This window comes from Ammospiza caudacuta, chromosome 22, assembly GCF_027887145.1.
Source record: "Ammospiza caudacuta isolate bAmmCau1 chromosome 22, bAmmCau1.pri, whole genome shotgun sequence".
Taxonomy (NCBI): Eukaryota; Metazoa; Chordata; class Aves; order Passeriformes; family Passerellidae; genus Ammospiza; species Ammospiza caudacuta.
This window is the reverse complement of record NC_080614.1, coordinates 8,274,668-8,297,853: the sequence shown is the minus strand read 5'-3', so window position 1 is coordinate 8,297,853 and position 23,186 is coordinate 8,274,668. Positions and strand designations below refer to the sequence as shown.

The 23,186-nt window shown below is 43.6% G+C and overlaps 1 protein-coding gene across 1 annotated transcript in view; it reads right to left on the bottom strand.

Annotated features, from left to right (window-relative positions):
* The window catches only part of LOC131567086 (uncharacterized), a 29,542-nt gene that overhangs the window by 4,916 nt on the left and 1,440 nt on the right, over positions 1–23,186 (bottom strand). The gene's annotated exons all lie outside the window — the stretch shown is intronic.

The window sequence follows — 23,186 nt, the reverse complement described above, 5'->3', positions numbered from 1 at the left end:
TCTGAACCTTGAAAATGGGTATCAGAGTTCAGAGATTGATATTTCATTTAAATTTAAACCCGAGCAAGTCCATTCAGCCCCATCCAGAGGTGTTTCAGCTGAGGATGATTCTGTCTGTGCAGAGATCTGGGAGGCTCTGCCCAGCCTTCACCTTCCCTTCAGGTACTTTGTGTTTCTGTGAGTCCATAATGCCTTTAACTCTGTGTAATAACTAATTTAAAGCATCATTATTAGTTTTCCTTTTGTGGTTAAAAATCTTGGAAGTGTAGTGTTTGATTGCTCCTGGGATCTGTGGGAGTTTATACAATGGATAGCCCAGCTGAAAAACAAAAATAATAAAAAATTGTCACACAAGACGACCAGCATTTCAGCTGTGTGATGAGCAGAGTAAAACGAGAATAAAATCCAGGAAGAAAGAAACTGCTGGAAAAGTCAACCCTTCTCACAAAGATTAACCTTTCCCCACATTAATATCTGTTACAGCTACTGCAGTGCCCAGGGAGCACCCAAGGTACAGCCACAGGCTTCTGTCACTTTTGTCACCATTTAGAAGCTGCTTCCCAGTGTGGTGAAAGGAGATCCCAGGAAATCGGCCCCTCCTTTCCTTCTTTGTCAGGAAAGGTGTTCTCCCAAAAGCTGCAGGTGGAACAAGGTAAGTGGAACAGAGGCAAAGGGTGAATCTGGATCTGCTGTGGGGAGGAAGGTGGTGGTGGCAGAGAGAAGAGCAGGAGAAAAGGGGTGTAAATAAAGCAAAAGTGTGAATTGAAGAGGGGTTTGGCCGTGGAAGTGGTGGGAAATGAGGGGACAGAGGAGGGGTAGAAATGTGATTTCACAACCAGCTGAAGAAGTGTTCCTTGGGGGATTTTACTCAGGATCACTGGGAATTGTGGCCCAGCGCTGACTGTCACCACATGGAGGCAGCAGACTATGCTAAAACAGGGATTTAACAAAATCCGGGGGGCTGTGAAAGCGCTCCAAACACACTCCTGGGTGTATCTGTGCTAACGATCAGTGATGCCACAAGGTTCCCTTTATTCCTGCGATGTTTGGGTTGGTGTTTTATGTTTTATGACCCCTTGGATACTCTTTGGACAATTCTCTGCTGCTAAAACGTGTGTTGTACCCTTGGATTTATGTTGTTACATACGACTTCTCCCAGAGCAGCCATCAGGAGTGCAGCCTGTTCCTCATGCTGGAGCTGTTGCTGTGTGGTGCTGTGAGCACTTCCAGCATTTGCAAAAGCTTTATGATGGGGGAACATAAAAATTGGTTATTGTGCAGTAAGGGCCACAAATGAAAGAATATAATAAAAAGAATAGGGAAAATTATTATTGCAGCTTCTGCTTGTAAAAAGCAAAAGGAGAAAACCTTGCTTCTGTAGCAACTGTAGGTGGGTTTGGATTGTGTAGATTTATGTGGAAATCCCAAGGTTTTTTTGATTGTTATCCATTCAATGATACCCACTCTAACCATGTCATGAATGTTTTCATCCTTGCTCTATCTGCTTCTGGAACTGCCTGCAGATTTCAAACCAGAAATCTTTGTCCATTAAGGGCATTTAGTATTTTTCATCTGCATCTTTCCAGAATGAATAATGTACTAAGAATAGGAAGGCAAAGTGTAGAATAGGATCTGTTCTTGGGCTTGCCCCTTTGCACAAGACCACATCTTCTGTTTCCTCCACTGCATGGAAATCCTATTACTTCTTGCTTGATTTTGGGTCTTGCTAATTTAATAATTAGAATGTTTAGTGGTCTTAGACAAAAAGTTCTCCTAAAGATGCAGAGAGTAGTCTTTATCATAATCAGCCTTGACTGGATTTGAGCCAGTGGTCAAGGGATTTGAGCTTGTGGAAGCCAGAATGCTCCTAGAGATTATCTGCAGGGATTTCCTTGTAAATGGAGTGCCAGCATGTGTAGTTATCTCTTCCCTGTTGAGTCTCATCAAGCTGCACACGCTTAATCTTTACTTACATGGTCCCTGATTCTTGCTGTAAAGTGGGCCTCAGTTTTAACTTTTGCTCTCAGGAAGAAGGGGCTATTATAACAAATTCTAATCCTTTTGCAGTTCCACAAGCACTAAAGCCTATAAATTGCCTGCCAAACAAACCAAGTGATCTTTTCCTGGGCTGAGGGAAAGAGGAGAGTGTAAAACGCAGGTGCCAGCATTTGCTGGGGAAGAACTGGTACATTATCAACTAATCCGCCTTCTGCTATTTCTGATTTCCTCCCCAACAGCTGCAGCATTGAATGAGAGCTTCTGCATTTGGGAAGAATTAGAAAGCTTGGTAATGCAGGGTCTCTGTTACAGATACAACAGCTCACAGACAGGGAGGAGATTTTTGCTGCCGGTGTAGAATTTGGAGTGCTAGGCATTTTATAGCCTGGAAAAATTGTAATTTTCTGCTGTTGTTATGGAGTAATCAATGAAGAAGAGATGCCACAGTTTCTGCTGGGTTTCTCTCAGAGCCTGATGTCATTGCATGCAGGAGCTATTATTTTTTTTAATGTGCCACTTTGAGGCTGAAGCACATACAGTTTTTATTAAAACTTCTTTTTTATGACGACTGATGCTCGCTTATAGTTTTAGACCTTCTGAAATATCATTTCTTCTGTAATGATAGCTCCAGTATCAGATAAAAATGTTCTGAAGAAATTGTTCCTTGCTCGACCATTGAAATATTATTATATTTTAATTATTTTATCTAATCAATGCTTAGCTTGGGAGTACATGTTGATAATTTTTTGTCCTTGTCAAATAGTCTGTGACTTCACTCAAGGATGAGCGTGGCCATTCTGCTAAATGTAATGAAGGACAATGTCCCCAAAGAGACCACAGTGTGCAGAGCAGCAGGGAAAGCTGCTGCAGCAAATGTCCCACAGCTGAAATGGAACACTCTAATGTCACAATGTGTCCCCAAATAGCCAGTGGCAGCAATTGCAGCCCTGGAAAGAGTAACTCAGCAAACTGACCCACTCAGTCCAGTGCTAGTCACTGGCTGTGGTGAAATGGGAAAGTCTGACTCTTTTCATTAATGTGATGTGTTAAATTAAACCACAGAATGAGGAGAACTGGATAAGACTGGCTTAGTCAGGAGAATAAGATGATATGCATTTCAGCTTGGGAAGTGCAGGCTCATTGCTGCTTCCAGAGAAAGTCAGTTCAGTGGAGACAGTTTTGTGGGCTCTCCTTCATTTTAGTTGCAGGAGACATTCTCTTCCCCACAAAAAGTCCCTGCCTTTGAAACCTGCTCCCTGTGGTAGCACACCAGAGCTGAGTTTGCCAACATCCACACCCAGTGCACGACTCATCCCTTCAATTCAGCCTTTCCAAAAGCAAGGACAGATCAGCACCTGTGTGGCTGGAGATGGAAAACCCAGCCTTGTGACATTTATATGCCAAGATGGGAAGACCTAAAAAGAGGACTAGGGAGACTAGCATGGCATTTGCGGGTACCAGGTTGCCAAGGAGGCATATTGTATTGAAACAGTTGCCTGGGAAACATTTAAAAATACATTGAATGGAAAAGCATATGTGATGTGCCCACAAGTGTTCTGTGTGAATGAAATGCCATGGCTGATGATGGCACCAAGAGACTGTTACTATTACATGTAAAAATGCTGCAAGTGATGTGTGGTTTTTTTTTCCCTTTTGTGGTGTTTTCCTACCCTGTTTGCAGGAGGGGCACCCAGGGAGGGTTGTTTTGCTCTTGGCTGAGGGATTAATGTGAACGTGGGGAAGGTGGAGCACACAGGCAGCAGCTGGGGATGGCAAGAGCAATTTGGCTTCATTTAGGCAACCTAAACCAATTGACAAGGAGCCTGCACAATTCCCCCTCAAAAGTAATAACAGCACTGCTCAAACTCCTACAGAATAAAGATAAATGGTTCTCTGAGCATTGCCCTTTAATTGGTGCTAAAATGGATGTTGGGAGCTCTGATGTCATTGCAGTGGGACTTAAATGTGAACATCATGGAAAATGCAGGATTCTGATCAAAGGTTGGACAGCATATGTGAAAAAGTCTCTCACTGACCTTGTTTTTTGTTTAGGGTACTGAAATAGAGGGAGATGATAGGATAAAGTTTCAGAAGACAGTTACTTGCTCTAGTCCTTCCTCAGATCAGGGTCAATTACTGAGGGATGGTGCTGACAAAAAAGAATGATGTCACCAGAACCAAAACAAACAATCATATTCACTCTTTGTCTCAGAAAACCTCTTATTTTTCTATGCAGCCAAGAAACAAGGGAACTAGGAACTGTAATCTTTGATATCCTACCTTGGACAAGGAGATTCATCTGCTAGCAACTCCCAGATACTAAAATGCATCTCTCCTTGACTAAGAATGAATGGCAGGTGTGAGGATGGTTAGGATTATGGTCACCCTGCCTAATCCTCCTTTGGAGATTTAGAAACAAATATCCTACTCTTGATTTGCTGGAGGCTTAAGAAGCCTGTTTGGGAGCCAGCAGATTTAGCTTGGTCCAGGCTTTATGTGGTACAGTAAATTTTTTGGATGACAGATGCAGTGGAGAGGAGTTCAGTTGGAAGAAGGAAGGTCTGGAGGGGTTTTTGTTGGTGGCAGCTCTGCAAAGAGGGCACCAGGGCCTTGGCTTCTGGCAGTTGTTGCCTGTTTGGGGCTGGGGGGTTGCTGCTGTCTGCTGAGTGCAGTTCCCCAGGGAGGAGGAGACTCTGCTGACTCTGCTGTCAGTTTGGCCAGTGAGGAGAAGCTTTTGGCATTCTGGTTATCTGCTCATTTCAGCACAATCTGCTCAGGAGTCTGAGGTGATGCAATGATCACGTTGCAAAGCCATGAATCAGATGAAGTCTCCCTGGTGTCAGTCAAGTCCCAGGATCACTCATCATTTTTCTGGCCCAGTGTGTGTTTGGTTAAATCAAGTCCTGCTGTTTCTAGGCCCTGGGGTTAGTGTAAGAGAGGAGGAGAATCTGCCTTTCATCCTCTCAGAATTTTGCAATGTGACTGAAAACTTGGAGAGAATGTGTCAGATCTCAAACAAAGATTAGGTTTGATGGCACGGAGCCGTGGGTTCTGCAGCCCAGCCCAGAATTCTGCTGAGGGAGTTGTATCATCTCCCCATGTTTTAAAGGATTTAACTCTGAGTTTAGGATGAAATATGGCTTGAGGTTTTCATATTCATTTCTTGCTTGCTTTCTTGGGTTTTGGGTTGGTTTTTTTGGTTTTTATTTATTTCTAAATGTATCTCACAAATGATAGCCAATAGAAGTCTGAGTTCCTCTTCTTTACTTCATTTGAAATCAACATTCTGAGGAGCTCAAAAAAAAATCCATAAATCACTTGTTTATGGGCATGAAACCACAAAACAGTGGGACAAAGTTACCCTACTAGTTAATGTGGTGTGATTTTATCCATAACTACAATGGTGTATAAAATCAACATAAAATAGAATGTAATTCAACAGATGAGGATGTCTTTATTGCTTCAATAAATGTGGGTAGTAGGTTTAGTTAGTTTTGCAATTTTTTAAGGCCTGACTAGTGTTTTAGAAAGAAAATAGGATAAGTCTGAAGGAATAATCAAAGTTATGGAGGCAAATATAAATCTTTTCACTGAGGAGAGTGTATTTTCATATTCATCCTCCCTTTGTCATTAATGCTTTGATAAAAGAAATATAAAATAGGATTAATTTAGACTCTTGACAGTAAAATACAGGAGTTATTTTTTTTCCAGATGTCATTTATGTAGTTGTACCAGACATGGGCTGAGTTTGGTTTATTTACATTTTCTTGGCTGATTTTGGAGGATTTTCCCCAGCAGAACCTCTCCTGCTCCCCAAACCCATTCTGCTGTTCCTCAATCCAACTCTCCTGCTCTCATAGAAGTTTTTGGTTGTTCCCTTTTGATCAGTGGGAAGTGCTCTGAGGGAGATGTGTGGTAGCTAAACCAAGATGTTGTGGTGCTGGCTGAGGACAGGAAACATGTTCAGTTAGCTGAAGTGCTTGCTCTGGTTTGTACCACAGTCTGGTTCCATCATTAGCCTGTTTTTATGAGTCTGTCCTCCCATACTGGAATCAGATGTTTTATCAGAGCACTCTGAGGAAAAGCAGCAGCCTCACAGCTCTCCGTGACTGGGCTGCACCCTGCAGAAAATGAGTTGTTTAACTCAAAGCCACATCCCACCAGGGAAGAGGCAACATCACAGAGAGCTGCAAAAATATTGGCACCATCAAACCTCAGTATCAAAGGAAGAGATGAATCCGGGTCTTCCAAGAGGCTGCTTGGGCCTAATTGGGTTGGCTGGGCACGATGAGATGCAATCTATGACCAGTGCAGCTTTGTAGGCAGAAATGTCAAGTGTAGATGCATTTAAGGGAGAGCTGCCTCCTGTTCCCTGTCCAGCCAAATGAGATTTGGAGGAGCTGCTCACTGCAGGGCTCACAGGACAGCAGGGACCAGCAGGGAATTGTCGTCAGTGCTGCTGGGAGTGGGGTTTGGGTTTTGCAATTACACAGAAACTAGAATTGACATCCTCATTTGCTCGTCCCATTATTTAGTAAGGGATGGTTGTTTTTCTGAAATGTTTACCTGTTCAGTGATGATTTAATTTAGGAATTAATTTGGGGAATTTCTACTGCCTGTAGCGTGGTGCAGTAAGTCAGAATACTTAATTATGATGTGCCCTCTGCCTTAAAGCAGCTCTTTCTTACCTAATTTCATGCTGGTACCTGTTTATGAGGTGGAACATGGGTGCACAAAAATTGGAGATATTGCATGTTGTAACACAAGAGCTGGGAACTGAACTCTGGCCTGTTGACTGGGTCTTTGCATGGGCATAAGACTGATCTTCCTTTCAAGCCTTGTTTTACTCCCAAGGGCTTTCATCAGCTTTGAGTTCACTGGAAAGAAATAAAGAGCTGGGACATCTTTCTGAAAGTCTCTGCCTAATGGCTTGTGTTTTGCAGAGTATTGATAAACCCCAGTGCAAATCCTGAGCCTCCCCTGCCCCAGAGACGTGCTCTGGCTGCAGTACCACATTTAATGACAAACAGTCACCTAGTTTACCATATGCATTCTTTTATCTTAGCTTCTCTCCATGCATGCTAGGAGATTTATTTCTCCTCATAATGCATTTCATGTGTGTTAGTTGTAAATATTGTGCTCATAAATCAGCCTGGAGCATCCAGCCCCGAGGATGGAGACAGCTCACAATAGGTCTGTCTGCTTCCCATTGGGAGCCTGAGCTCCCTCCCTGCTTTTTCCATTGCTGGGCTCTGCCAGTGGCGTGCTGCCAGTCTCCTGCCTCACATTAACAGGAATACTGAATATTACTACATTCAAAGTGTTTTTCCTTCAGGACTAGAAGAATGTAATGGAGCATGCATCTGGCAGCAGGACACTGTGGCTGTTGTGAGCAGGGAATCACCCCCAGGGCTCCCTGCTCCAGTCACCAGGGCTGGGGACACCTTATGGCAGGGGCTGCATGCAGATAGACACAATGTGTCATGCAAAACTGATCATTCTCCCTTCCCTGAGCCAGATTCTCTAAATTCAATACCACAAAATTACAAGTCTGGTATGGAACCCCCAGAACTCCATTTTTTTTCATGCCACTCTAGAGCCAGCTCCATCTGTATTCACACCTACTGACCTCGCTGGTTTCATCTGGGAGATGGAAACTTTTTTTACTTGTTTCATAAGAAGTTGTTTTGAGAATGAATTAGTGTGTTCTGTGTATGCATGAGGACATGTCAGTGCTACAGAGGTGCATAGCAAACTGCCCCAAAACTGGGGTTGTTACTCCCTATTTTTGGGTAGTATCATTTGGCTTCCTCTCCATCTGTCCTTTTATTGGGAAGTTTGTCTGCCTGGTGAAACTGCAGTGCTCCTGATAAATTACTGCCCTTTTACTGATTTTAAGGATGTTGTGCTCTCAAAATTCCTGTGTTTACATGAATCAAGGCTGCATTACATTGCATGGTCTAAAGCAATTAATATTCTATAAGCTTTTGGTGTTTTAATTGGCTTGTATTTGGAAGTCTGAGATGGGCTGAGCTGCAGGACTAAAACTAAACAGAGTCTGTCACACCAAAAATACTCTGAAGGAGTGTATTTCTTCATGGTGTGCAGCTGAAAACACCCCGTTTACTGTAATTAGTTCATCTCACTCTTGTGACTAGGCTTCCCACCTAATTTATACATATTCCAATATGTTTCTAGGTATCTGATTTCTTGGAGCCCATGTTAAACCAGTGCCTTCTGTTGGTTATTCTGGTCTAGGGAGATTTTGATTTGCCTCATGCAGCACATCCCAAAGCTATAACCCTTGATTTGCCTCACCCAGTACATCCCACAACTCTGACCCCACATGCAGAAACTGTTCCCCAGAACAGTCTGTAACCATGATGCTCATGATGCATTTCAGGAGAGCTGGAGAGGAGAATGGTGTCATCACCTGAGGGGAAACACAAAGCAGAAAGAAACGAGGAGGGGAAATTTCGGTGCTTATTTTTAGACTCCGTGGGTGAGTATTATTTTCAGCCTTATCTCTATTAATTTCTGCAGAACATGGTGTTAACATGTGATTAGAAGAAAGTATTGTAGTTTCTAGCTCAGGCTAAAGTAATCCCTCCCTGGCAATCAATCCCTGGAGAGTCAGTACACCCCTTTGTACCAAGGTAAGGCAGCAAAGACATGGCTGCAGGCATGGATGTGTCTGAGACAGCTCTAAGCTGTTGGGAAATAAACCCTACATGTGCATTTATGCTTATTGAGTTCACAGAATTGTCCCTGACACTGGGTCAGTCCTCCCTGGAGCTGCAAACACTCTGTTAGGGAGTTGGTTAAAGCTAAATTTCAGTTTGTTGATGGGGAGCTGTTCTCACACTCATCATCACATACCTTCAGCATCTTCTGTATTTAGCACAAGACTACACACTCTTACGTTTCATTGAAGAACATGCTGCCTGTTAATCAGCACTTTATTGTCTCAGTGTGCTTAAAATAAGCATTTTGTCACTTTCAAGAAGAAGGAACTTTATTGGTTTGCATTCTGGCACTGTGCTCCATGTTGTCAAGTGCTGTCAGTTGGCTTCTTTCTGTAACTTATGAGATTGAAACATTCTGGTAACAATTTTCATCAGATACATATTGGATGTGTTACAGAAGTATCTCTAATGTTCCAGAGAAAAGAGATTTAGTGGGTAACAGTTTGATCTGGAGTGCCAGAGGTCCCCTTAGAGCCTCTGATTGCTGTATGGGACAGGGAACACACAACTGAAATTCCCCTGTTGATCAGAGAATGCAGTGAGAGGAAGGAAAGAAGATAACATCTTATCAAGGGATCTTGTTTCCTTTATGAAAGCTAAGAAGCAGCATTAGCCCTTCCCTCACTCAGTATTAGCAGAGGACCTTTGAGGGAGCAGTGGCTGCCAGGCTACCAAAATGCAGCTGGACTGTCTGAGCCCGTGTCTGGAGACTGAGGAGCACTCAAAGCTCGTACTGCCTTCAGGCCAGATGTTTGCAGTCAGGCTGCAGTGCTGCCTTTCCGTTTGGTGTGGAGGCAGGAAAGTGCAATGGGGTCTGGTCTCTGCTGTGAGGGACCTGTCAGGAGCCCTGAGCCCTTCAGCCAGCTCTGAGCCCTTCCAGCTCTGCAGCACTCCCAGTCCAGCACCAGCACGAGCAGCAGGGTTGTTCTTGACTCAGGGAATCTTGTTTGACAGAATTAGGTATTGCTGTCATTAAATTTAGTAATTTGCAGAATTGTTCATTGCTGGTTTCTATTCTAAGTGGAGCATCAGAAAAGGCAGCAGAGGAGACTGAATGGAGACAGGGATGGCCAAACCCTGAAGTGATAAACTCATCATGCCCAAACCAGTCTGTGGGACCACAAAGCATATTGATTCCTAAATTCCAATAATCTGTAAAAACTTTTGAGGCTTGGCTGTGGCAGAATAGCCCAGAAGTTTGGGGAGAATTGAGTTGAGCAATGTCCTGTGCAGAAGGCCACAAGTAGCTTTAGAAAAAGACTTGTGTAAGCCTATTAAATCTGGATGCTTCCTGTTGTAAATAGATATGCTTGGGGCCTTTATTCCAGGCTATATGTAAGAGAGTTTAATTATGGTTATATCTTTTAGCCTGTTACAAAACTTTGCAGCTCTTTTTGAGAAAAAAACCTAAAAAACCAAAGCAAAGTTTCTTACAACACGTGAACACAAAAGAAATGCATGAGATTTTTGTCTTGGAAAATGCAGCAGATTGCAGCTAACCTTGAACTCTCTTATTAGGAAGAAAAGCTGTGAGAACATAACAAAATGCTATAATTATCCATGTTTCTAGTGGGTTTTTTTGGTTATTAATTGAGTTTTATTGTGCAGCAGCTTTTCCAGAAATCGTGGGGACCAGGAGCATGCCATTAAAGTCTTGTTTTGAATCACCCAACTAAGAAAAAAATCTAGAAAAAATAAGTTCTTTAGATTACAAAATGTAAGAAGCATATTGATATAATTATCCTTAAAAGGAGATACTGTAGGAAATAGGATGGATTGGGTTATTACAAACATTCATGGAGTAAAAACCATATAAAAGCATTACAAGATTCAAATAGCCAGTGAACCAAAAGTGTAAAAACAATGCTTTGGAAATTAATATTTTCCCAAGAAATGTTTCCAGTAAGAACCTGGGAAACTGCACTTTCTCTTGTGGGTGAAAAAAGTCATGTTCTGACTTTAAAGGGACAGTGCTTCTGGAGAGTTTAGACATTCAGGATGTTCTCTAGCTCTATAAAACTGTGAAAAAAGAACTTTAAGGACATCATCTGGGTTTTTTTTCCCAGTGTGTGCCCGTCAGTCTTTTTGTGTGTTTTTCCATTTGGACAGTAAAAGTAGAAGGGACAATTTCACAACAGCTTCCATTTCTTTTTCTGACTCCTGGGTACTTGTGGCATTGCTGCTAGTGGAAAATCCTAATAAAATCCTCTGGGGAGCAGAGTGCCCAGCATATTTTGGTGACATTTATGGTGCCCTGGGTAACCCTTTCGCTCCCCCAGCTCTGTGGGCCTGCTCTCAGGGAGGGCTGCTGTGCTTTGCTCACGGGCTCTCTGCTAAGGAAACCAGAAACTTTGATTGCATTTCAAATGCTGTCCGTGCCAGCAGCAATTCCCTGCTTGTTTTCCATAGGGTTATTTCCAAGTGGCCCATAAATAAACAGGGCCATGGTCCCCGATGTGTTCTGGCCTAAATGATGAACACCATTGATCTTAATTGGTTTCCTTGGTAGTTCTCAGAAAGAGCTCTTAGAAAGAGAGAACCTTGACTGGTTATTTAGCCTCGATGTTGCTCATTCCTGACTTTTGCTGGTGGTTCCTGGAAATTTCTCAAGGCATTGTTGATTGGAATATACTGCTGAAACAGTGTCCAAGTGAAGTCCCAGCCTCCTGCTGTCAGAACTGGACCTTGTGTGGAGACAAAGGACTGCAGACTCCAGGGCTGTCATGTCTGATATCCTTCACTGGCAACAAATGCACAGGGAAGGGAGAGAGCAGAGGCAGACCCTGCTTCAGCTCCCTTCTGTGTGGAGGCACAGACTTGTAGCATGTACTGTGAAGCATAAATACATATATTTATATCTGTATTTTTAACTGTGTACTGCTGGCTGTGCAGCTGAGAGTGTGTGGCAGGATTCAGGAATGATGGGGTATTTGTATGGTGCAAAACCCCCGGATTTGTTTCAGTAATGGTCTTTAAAACAAAATACAGCAGAGAGGGGACAAGAGAACCCTTTTAACTCTTGCTGGTGAAGGATGGAGTTCATTTTTTTGTGGATTGGTGCCTCTTGAAGTGTCTTAAAGTTTTGTGTGAAGCAGCTTTTTGTGGCCAGTGTCAGGGAAAGGATAGTGGGCACTGCATGGGATTCATTGCAGCAATTCCACTGCTGAAAATAACATCAACAGCATTTCAGTGTCAAGAAACAAAGGCTTGGTCCCAAAATTATTACAGATCAGAGGAGTAAACTTTTGAGAATGGAATGAAAAAAGAAAAAAAACAAGCAAAAAAAAAAAAAAGCCTGATTAAAGACTTTAAAAAATGCTTATTCCTGTGGAATTTTTGGCAGTATCATTCTATCAGCATAAATTCATTTTAATCCAGCAGTGGCCATCCTCCTCGCGGCCTCTTTTCTATTTTTTTTTTTTTTTTTTTTTTGTTAATTTGGCTTAGCTAACTGTACAAATTACTCAGTTTTCCTGTGTAGAAATTCAAACACAGAAGAAATAATCCAATCCCTGGATTTCTAAATTCAAGCAGCTTTCAAATCAGAAATAGTTTTGAGGCAAGAACAATAATCTTTCTGGTAGTGGGTGGCATAAAAAGACTGTTTTTTTCCATTCAAGGCTTTTTTCTTTTAAATGTATTTGATTTAGATTGATTTAGCCTGGTGTGGGAATTGAAAGTCTGACTGAAACTTCCTGTTCTGAGCTGTGGCTTGGGTGAGCAGCTGGGTGAAGGTGTCAGAGCAGCCCTGTATCCTCTCTCTTGCATAATGATCCTTGGTTCTGATGAGTTTCCATCACCTGCGTGGGCTTGATGAGGCACAGCCCTCTTGACTGGTTAAAAGCACAGGAAATCTGTGCTGCTCTCCAGACCTGCTCTGGTTTTGAGAGAATTGCTCCATTCCTTTCTCTTGTCTCAGTACAATATGACTTCTCTAAGTGCTCTGAAACGCTGTGGAGGACTTGCTGAAGTCCTGGGGTGGAGGTTACACATGATGGTTCTTTACTGAGGTGCTGAATAACCTCAGCCCTGTCAGTGGAAATAGTCCAACTTGCCTTTTCTTCTTAGAACCAACTTCCCTGTACTTTCAGTGAATTGCTACTTTTCCTGTTTCCAGTGCTTCTTTAACGATTTTGTGGAATGTTGTAGGATGTGTGTGGCAGCTCAGACCTTGTCCTCACTGAGGGCTGAGCAGGTTGGCACCAGAGGTTTCCTCTGAGTTAAGGCACGTGGGAAGCAGTTCTGTCCTTCCAGGCTGTGCAAGGAAAACCTTTAAGCTCCAGCAACACCTACAGATGTTTCCCCTCTTCTGAGTACTCCAGTCAACAGGAAATGGCCAATGAGCAGAGTGGCTTCCAAACTGCAAACTCCTGCAGGAGGTACACATGGGGTGGGAGTGCTGCTTCTCTCCAGCTCAGGGAGGGCTTCCTGGGCTCTGGAGCTCTGTGGGGCATGGACACACCTCTGACCTTGAGCAGGGTTTGTTTTGGTGCTGTGAGCCACAGCCCGTTCCCACAGGGCAGTTTGTGCTCAGCCATCCTGATCTGGAGGTGGTCACTTGATGTACTGGGGCCATGTGGGCATGAAACTCCCCCAGAACAGCCCAGACCCTTTGGGGTGGCAGCACAGACCTGTGCTCAGGATCTGGGATGTAGGGGAAAATAGATGGTTTGTGTTTGTATGATCCCATTCACAACAGGTTGTGTATTGAAGCCCATGCCCTAAACACTTGTAGGTTTTTTTAAATGCTCAACTGATTCCTTACTTACACTGAACAGTTACTACTTTCTTATGTTTTTTTGGAAATTTTCCTCTTCTTTCCCTGCATCAATTAATATAAACTAGAGGTCAGAGCAGCTCTTCATTATGAAAATGTGCTAGTTTTAATCTGTTCTGTGACTCATTTCTCGTGAAGAAAATCAAGAAGGAGAGAGTCTTTGAATCTTTTAGTGTGATGAAAAGTACATAAAAATGATTCCTTTATGTGCTTGAGTGTATGATGTTTTCAAGGTTCTGTTTTTGAAGAAAATTTTCAGAATCTTACTGATCATGTTGACCTGCTGGATTTCTTTCTGCACTTCACATTTCTAGGGAGTGATACGTGGGAGCACTAAGTTGAAATCATCTGAGGCAAATCTTTATGCTTTTCAAAGAGCACAACTTGCTATCCAAATCCAGTGTCTGAGAAACACCATCTTAAAAATTCACATGTTGGTGAAGACAATTAGCATGGGTTTAGTGAGTACAAAACTGAACTTTGGAAGATAAAGGAGTTAACCTTTGGCTTACTGCAGAGCATCAGCCACAGAGCCTCTGCTGAGATTGGAGTTCTTGGTGCTCAAGCACTGATAACACAAATCCTGAGGATCCTGTGTGTGTTTGGCTGTTCTGTGTCCAGTTTGGCAGCACTCCTGTGCAGTGCCACTCTTGCAGAGACTGTACATTCCCTCTGAGGATGCAGTGCCCAACCAGCCAGTTGTTTTTCTCCTTAGCCCCCCTTCCATGGCTGTGAAATATTTGCAGCACATGTATTTCATGACCAGCCCAGTTACTGATTTATCTGCTGCACTGTTTATCCCACTGGGACCATGTTATTTTTTCAGAGCTGACCTCCCTTGCTCACAAACCACAGCTAATTTAGGTTTATTTCCCTCCCTGCCCCCTCCTCCTGGCATGCTAACACTCATTCCAACTGGCTGTTGACTTCCACTCAGGAATTGTCACCAGATCTTTCCGAGTTAAATCTTGCAAATGGAAATCACAATATGCTTGGCACTGTCCTCGCTTGGAGGTGCAGCCTGCCCTTAGGAGGTGATGGCCATTCCCAAATGTCAGCTCTGGGGAGATCCAACAGATACCAATGCTCTGGTTTACATGAACTGCACGTGGATTTTGGTTAGACAGATTCTGAGGCACTTCTGATGCCTTTGGAAGCCAGAATTCCAGTGCAGAGCCCTGGAAAGGGAAACATGGAGGTGGAAGGAAGTGCTTGAGGTGCACATGAAATGCTTTAAGTAAGATTTTGCAATTGCACAAACAGTGCATACTCCTATTTGTTTACAGTGTGGCAGGAAAATTCATTAAAAAAAAATCTGGATGGGCATTCCCTCAGGTGGCTGAGAGCAGTGCACAGAGCTCAGCTCATGGCCCACCTCTGGACATCAGAACAACCTCCTGGACACCAGGAGCAGACCTGGACACCAGGAGCAGACCTGGACACCAGGAGCAGACCTGGATATCAGGAACAGACCTGGACACCAGGAACAGACCTGGACACCAAGAACAATCTCCTGGACACCAGGAACAACCTCCTGGACACCAGTAACAGACCTGGACACCAAGAACAATCTCCTGGACACCAGGAACAACCTCCTGGACACCAGTAACAGACCTGGACACCAAGAACAACCTCCTGGACACCAGGAACAACCTCCTGGGCACCAGGAACAGACCTGGACACCAGGAACAGACCTGGACACCAAGAACAATGTCCTGGACACCAGGAACAACCTCCTGGACACCAGTAACAGACCTGGACACCAAGAACAATCTCCTGGACACCAGGAACAACCTCTTGGACACCAGAGCTACCTTCTGGCCACCCCATTATTGACAGATGTCTGTGGGAACCAAGTGTCAGCAACAGTAGGTGAAGCTTTTTAGAAGCAATCTTTTCTTGCTTGCTTTTCCTAGAACTAAAATAAAATGAGAACAGAATCTGTGGCCTGGCCTATCTCCAGAGAAATTTCATGGACTTTATGAATCAATTATATACGGAAGATCATTGGGCAGTGGGCAGAAATGACAAAGCATCTCTGTGAACTTGCTGAGTTTTTCTAAGCAGCCCTTTTAAGGACCTCACTGTTTTTCCTGCTGAGGGAGAAAAGTCTCTCTTCACAGAGGCAATTTAAGGCAATAGCTCCTTGTGATCAGAAGGAATGGAAACATGGCATGAAAACTTGGTTTTGGTAGGTAACAGAGCAGGTCATGATAAAATTGTCTCATTCCTGGTGCTAAACACCACCCTCTCCACTGTTTGCTCTTGTAACACACTGCTCTTGGTATAGCCCATGCACAGCTCTGCTAAAGGAAATCATGCTGGTTTGACATGTTAAAAATGGCCTTTCCAAGCTGGGGAAGTACCAGGGATTCAGTTCTGGACTTACACAAATCCATCATTCCACGTGACTTTGTAACTGTCACTGATCAAAGTGTCGATGATCTGTGCAGAGCAAGCAGGGAAGGAGGGCATGGAAAAGTTTAAATATGGATAAACTGCAGGTGAATTCTAAACATACACAACTCCAGTGTGGGTAAGACTGAACATCTAAGAGAAACATTAGTGGTATCATTAGTCATGGAGCTTTTCTAGGTATGAGCAAAAATGAAAGGCAGCACAAATCTGTGTCACACACCTCTTATTTGCATGTCTTCTTTAACCTGGATGTGCTCCCCATGGAGCTCCTGTAGACTAGCCCAAAATAATCTGCATGGATCCAAACAGTCTGAATTTTCTGTGTGTGAGGAGACTCAGCCTGGCATTTCTGACTCTTACTAAGCTTTTCTTTTTAGGCTTAAACACAGGAAAGACTTCAAACCTCATTTCTCAGCTTATCGTGCAAATAATATTCTGAATCTTGCAGGATCATAACTTTTTGTATAAAGCTTTCCAGCTGTTTTCTGTTGATAAAAGACTTTAGCTGGGCACCAGGAGATAAAACTGTGGGACTGAGAAATTGCTGACTTAGTCTTGTAATCTTCCAGCAGGGCATTCCCACAGGGAAGTTATGGATAGGTGTAACTCTGCACAAGTTAATGTTCTAATCCTTGAATCCCACTGAATGGCTCAGGCACTGAATTTGATGGAAATTCCGGGCACCTGACACATTTCAGGATTCAGTTTCATACAGAGACTTTCAATTCCTGGCAGATCGTCAGTGTGGAGCTCAAACTGATTCCCTTGGGGCTGTTCCTCTGGATTTGAGAATGTCATTTTCTGAGAGCAAACCTGGCTGGGAACTTCAGTGACACCCTTTGGAAGGACTCTGAACTTCCAGGCTCCAGATCAGGAAAAACTGTCAGGATCAAACATGATTTAAAGCAAAAAGAACTTTATTTATTGCCAGCAGAGAATGGCAGTGGAGTTTGGAATGGCTTAGAGCTCATGTTCTTTGCTCCTGACTGTCCATCCCTCTGCTGGGACAAAGGCTTGTCTTGGTGTCCCAGATAACTCTAATTATACAGACAGGGAGATAAAATTAAGACAAATAAACTGAAGATGGAAAATTAGTTAGACAAATGGAAAAAATGCATGCAGATGGTTAGGAACACCTAAAATCCCACATGGTGCAGTGACTGCTAAGTCAGCCAACAATTTTTTTATGAATGAGAAATCTAATAAGGAGGGGAAACCAGTTAAAATTTGGCCTGGAGCAATTGTAACTTCTACACCTCTTTTTTTGGTTCATAAACACCTCTGTTGCCTGCAAAAATACTTGTGAAGATGCTTTTTAATATGGTTTGCTAAGTTTTGTTGCTTGACTTCATTGTTCCTGCAAATCAGCAAATGAATTCCATTCACAGTTGGATTTTTTTTCCTAAGACAAGGAATGTTCATGCCAGATTGCTGTTCCTGCCTTTTCCCTCCAAGCTCACACAGCACTGGGGCTCTGTGTGGAATACACAAGTGTGGGATCCAGGTCAGACCATGGCAGGTATTTTGCAGTGCTAATCCATGAAGTAACTGGAGCCATCCATTGAATGGCACTTTTAGCTCACATTTAATGGGTAAATACTGGCAGTGGAGTTGTTGGCTGTGTGTCACAGTCCCTTTGTCTCAGCTTCACATGGCAATCATTCTCTCCATTTCACTTGAGCTGTCCTGCAGCTGATTTATCCCCAGCCCAGCAGATAAAACACTCAGAGAGTGATTGGAGTCAAATCATTCCAGTTTGATACCAATTAAAGACAAAGCTGTATGTTTGAAATCAGATTATTCCTTAGAGTAAGGAAGAAGAGAAGCTGTTCTCCTCAGCTGAGGCAGCTGGGGGGCTGCTTTGCTTTCTTATTTATTCAGAAGTTTGTGACTTTTTAATATTCCACTCTGTAGAAGACAGTGCTGATGCAAAGCACATAAAGAAAATAAGAAGTTTAAAGTAGAAAAATCAGAGAAGGCTTTGGAGATGGTGAGAAAATGAGAGGTGACATGAGAACAGGAAGGAAAGGGGAAGGTTATGTCATTAGAGGCTGGAATTCAATGTTTTGATGAAACTCCATGGATACAGGAAGGAGCAGGGTGGGTAAAAATAGCCAAATGAAAATGGTATGAGTTCCAAGAATTCAACTTTGAAAACAAAAAGAGAAATATACGTTCTTGCTCAAAACCAGGTGGAAAAAGTTATGTATTCTTATGAAGCATTAGAAAGGGCGAAGCAAAATTTGCTGTCTGCAATTTTTTTATTTTTTTCCTCCAACAAAAACTTGAAATTTTGTGTTATTATACACATCTCTTCCAAATCCTCAGTGGCCTGGTTCCCAGGAGAGGGAACACTTTGTCAGAAAAGTCATCTCATCAGAAGCCCTTGGATGCAGTTCAGATGGAGGAGGTTTTGGGGCTGAGCACATGCAAATGCTGACAGGCACAGGAATTGTCTCCCTCCCTGAGGGGCAGAACACTCCTGATGGCTGCAGGAGGAAATGGCTCTCACTGGGAGCACAGTTCACTTTGCAGGACGAGGATTTGCGCACAGCCAGCAGACAATTCCACTGCAGTCTCTGTTTTCTTGTACTGAACTCCATGTGCTCACAGCTCCCCTTGGAGATTCACTCTTATCTACAGAACAGAAAGCTCTGACTGCAAGAAAAAGAAAGAAAGAAAATCAACCCATTTGCTTACTTTGATTTTGTTTTTGTTAATTTCTGAACAGATGGTAACATACCACAATGGAAGTTTTATAAAAATTTCCATCTTTTAACCGAGTGCAGGCCTGAAATTTTTCCCTGGTGAAAAAGCAGAGTGTGAGTCATTAACCAGGCTCTGTGCTATCTGCCTGGGATTTTCACTCTGCACTCAGAGGAGGCAGAAAGCCCTTCCATTACAGTAACCACCTTTTTTTTCCCCCTTCACCTGGGCAAATGGCCAATTCCATCATCTCGGGCTCAGGAGGAACAAGGAAGGTACAGTCTGGGGAGGGATGTAATGCACAGACAAGGGGAGAGCCATTGCCACAGGCCAAGAGCAGGAGTCCAGTTCTAGAGCTCAAACAATTGTCAGGAGGAGGGGCCTGATTTATGATTTCTCCAGTCTGAATTCAGTCATTGAAAAGTTATGGGCTGGGTTTACAAGGGGGATGTTCTGTTGCCTGCAGAGTGCTCAGCACCTACTGAGTCTTGGCCCCAAATTATCATTATGGAGATAGAGAGTCTAAACCTAATCTTTGTTTGGACTCTGTTTGAAATTGGCACTGATTGCTGTGGGACAAATCAGGCCCAGAGATGCTGAGTGTTCTTTTCTGCAGGTCTTCTGATGTGACCTTGGAGGGCTGGAGGAGTCCAAACCCTCTGGTCTCCAGTGCTGTTCATTTTAGTGAAGTTACAGAACTTTGCTGAGAGGGCTTGGAAACAAAAAGAGATTTTTACACTAAGGCTACAGAGCATTTGTGAAATCCTTTGTGTCTCCCCAGCCCTGAGTGCAGGCTCTGGTGCCCAGTCCTCACACACAGCATCTCCCTGAGCAGTGCAGCCCTCACCAGTTTGTTCCTTGTTCCTTTGTAGAGCCTGTAAAGTAATTTTGCTCAGAAAAATCAAACCAGGGTCTGAAGTTTGCATTTTGGACTTTCCTCTGTATCACATCAAGATGGTGCCTTCACCAGCTTTGGAGTGGAGATGTGACAAAGTTGCTGACAATTAATGGGTGTGTAAGAAATGCAGAAGGATGGATGGATGGATGGATGGATGGATGGATGGATGGATGGATGGATGATGGATGGATGGATGGATGAGTGGATGGATGGATGGATGGATGGATGGATGGATGGATGGGTGGATGGATGGATGGATGGATGGATGGATGGATGGATGGATGAATGGATGATGGATGGATGGATGGATGGATGGATGGATGGATGGAGGATGGATGGATGGATGGATGGATGGATGGATGGATGGATGGATGAATGATGGATGGATGGATGGATGGATGGATGGATGGATGGATGGATGGAGGGATGATGGATGAGTGGGTGGATGGATGGGTGGATGGATGGAGGGATATATCAACCTTCAAGGTCTCTGTCATTCAGGAAAAGAGTTAATCCTTCCCAGTCTGTGTGACACTTAATGACATGTACAAAGGAGGTGAATGGCATCTTGTTGCATAGCAAGGGTAATATAGAACACAATTTCCCCTGAAGAAATAGCTCACATACCTTATATAATGAATGAGCTCATTTTGCCTGTGTTTGCCAGAAACAATAAAAGTTAGAAAATGTCCCAGTAATTAAAATAAAGTGTTACCCAGATTTATGGTGAGAAATGTGAAATGTCAGGCAATTGAGTGCAGCTCCACACTCACAAATAAGCTTCACATTGCTTAGAACAGGTTGCATTCATTAGGAGGAGCAGTGTGGCTCCAGGGCTGGCCCCAGAAGCCAGGAATGGTTCCTCCTGCCCAGGGAAGGGAAGCAGAGGGGAGGGAGAGGTGCCAGCTGGCACATCCCTGCTGGATCCTGGTCCTCGTGGTGATGCTGCAGCAGGCAGGGACAGACAGGATCAGCTTCAGGATGGGCTTGGATGAAATGATGGATGGGAGGGGGAGAGGACAGAGTCCCACTGTCAGCCTGCCACGTGCAGGAAAGAAATCTAATAAAAATCTTTGAAGGGTGGAGATGAAAAGGGGAATCTAAGCATGGCCAGCCTTTCCTGCAGTCCTTCCTCTCACAGTCTCTGTTCATTATTTTAATACAAATTCTGTACCCAGGAATAGTTTAGAAGTTTACTAGGTATGAGCTCATCTCTTGCTTAAAATAATCTGAAACCCTAATTATTTTTTCTATGCACCATTCTTTGTCAGAGGGCCACGTAAGTGAAGTGGGTTTAATCTCCATAAATACCATTCCTGCAGCCATAGGGAGCCCTGGAAGTGCAGAACTGCTGCAGACAGGAGTGGAACTCTGAAAGTCTGGTGGAAGCTCATTTGGAACATCCCCAGTGCTCTGTGCAGCTGGAGGAGGGAGGGCAGGCTGGGGAATGTCCTGCTGGGACACAGGGACACTGCTGCCCCAATGCCTCCTGTCACCCGCTCTTGTGCTCCTCTCTTCTGACACAGCTAATTAAAAATTGAAGAGGCTTGAAATGAAAATGCTTTACATGAAAGCAAGTCTGACAGTTGATGCTGTCTAGAAATGAAAACGTTCAGTGCCTTTTGCCTGGAAAAGAGAACAGGGCAGTGTTAAATCAGACACTTCAGTAAATACAGATCTAGTGGGGGACTCACTACCTGCTTATACCAGGCTGAAGTGTCTGGTTCAAAATAGAGCCTGTCTTGTTCAATGAAGTATGGAACAGAAAAAAAATTAATTTAAGCAATCCCAGTCCTCTTTGTCTTTCAGTGTTGGATCTGTTATTGCATAGTTTTCATCTGGGAGTAGTTCTAGGAATATCATGGAGTTTTGTCAGGAAAAAACCCAGTCATGAAGCTAAAAGCAGTGATTCTAACTTGGTAAAAGATTTGGGTTGTGATAAAGATCTGCAGGGTGGCCTTAAGTCAGTTGTGTATCTTCTCTGTTCTGCAGTTCCACATCTGTAAAATGACAGAATGAATTTGTTTCGTTTTCATTACATGCTTGTAGGAAAAATCTCATTATGCTAATGAGGTGTGCATGTGCTTTAATCACAGGTTCATTCAGAAAGCCCATAAATGAAATAAATATGAGATCAAGGCATAAGGATTTGTGAGAAAGGAGTAGAAATGTGGGATTTTTAGGACAGCACGTTCTGAATGAGTGAAGTGATGATGCAAGCACTGATCTCCCCAGAGTGCCTGGTGCTCTGTGTGTTATTTATAGGAGGCACAGGCCTCTACAATAAATTGCAGGTTCACCTGTCAGAGCAGCAGACAGGGGATCACTTTACAACAAGAGGGAAGAGGTCATGAATTTCAAACAGAGTCATTCCCTGCCATGATTTTGGATGTTGGGCTGCTATAAAGGATGTACCAAAGGACATGAGGAGAGACACCAGGATAAGAAGCTGTGGTGGTCAAAACCCAGCAAGCAGATCATGAAATCTGACAGAGTCTTTGTGGCAAAGGTGCAGTAAGCTTATCAATATTATTTGCAAAATAGAGGTACCATGATGCTGAGAAATGATCTCAAAGATGGGAGAGAGAGGTGAATTCCCTGGATGCAGTCAGCATTCCCAGAGCCTGTCCCCATGGCAGGGCAGGGAGGGCAGGTCACCCACCCTGGGTGCTGCAGCTCGGGTTTTGCTGATCACGAGCTCCTGCAGGGCAAGGCTGGCACAATTCCTTTACTATGGATTGCTTGGGATAAGCTGTGGGAGAGACTTGCTTCAATCCAGGTTTAACTTTGTCCAAAATAGTTGATTTTTCTTGCCTGGAATGGTGATGGTGGCTCTGGGAGGAGCAGTTCAGGGCACTATGACAGGGACAAGGCTCTGGCTTGGTGCTCCTGTCCCTGCCTCTGCTGGGGCTCTGCCTTGTTTGCTCATTGCTGAGACATGAAAGATTTGCTGTTCGTGTAAATGGCAAAAAGTGTGTGCAGCCTGACTCCCTACAGGGCTATTCTGTGAGCTCCTTTGGGAATCCCAGGAGTTCCAGCTTTATTTCTGTCTCTGACTCTGATTTTTCCCAGTGAATTCATTTTTTTATTGGAGATAGCAAGCATGTTTTTTGGATTCTTGAAATGAGGTGTTTGGCAGCCTCCACTGGGACATGTAGGTGCAGAGTGTGTGAGGGAGGGAGGAGCAGCCCTGAGCAACATACCAGGCACTTGGGATGAAAAACTTCCAAAAAATGGAGAACTCTTTCATGTGCTTTTAACAACCCCTCACCTCCCATACTTCCTAGGATGCCTGATGATTTCCTGCAAATTAAATATGAATTTTAGGTGAGAGTAAGTCATATTTTAAGCAGGTCATATGTTCATTCCATGTATTCATCATGGATTATGGCCAGTGGGCCATGACCAAAAGGTTCTGTACTTGGGAAAAGATATAAAAGATACAGGAGGAAGGCCATGGAGCAGAGCTGAACAAAAGGAAAAGGGTTAAGGAAATAATGATGAGTTCTGAATCCATGGGGTTCTCTGGGAGAAGCTGCTGTGCAATCTGGTAAAATAAAATCAGTGAGCTGGACCAAAGGCCTAAAACAGCCTTGATGCCATTGCTGAAAAGTCCCAGCCACCTCACTGAGCTCTTTGTCCT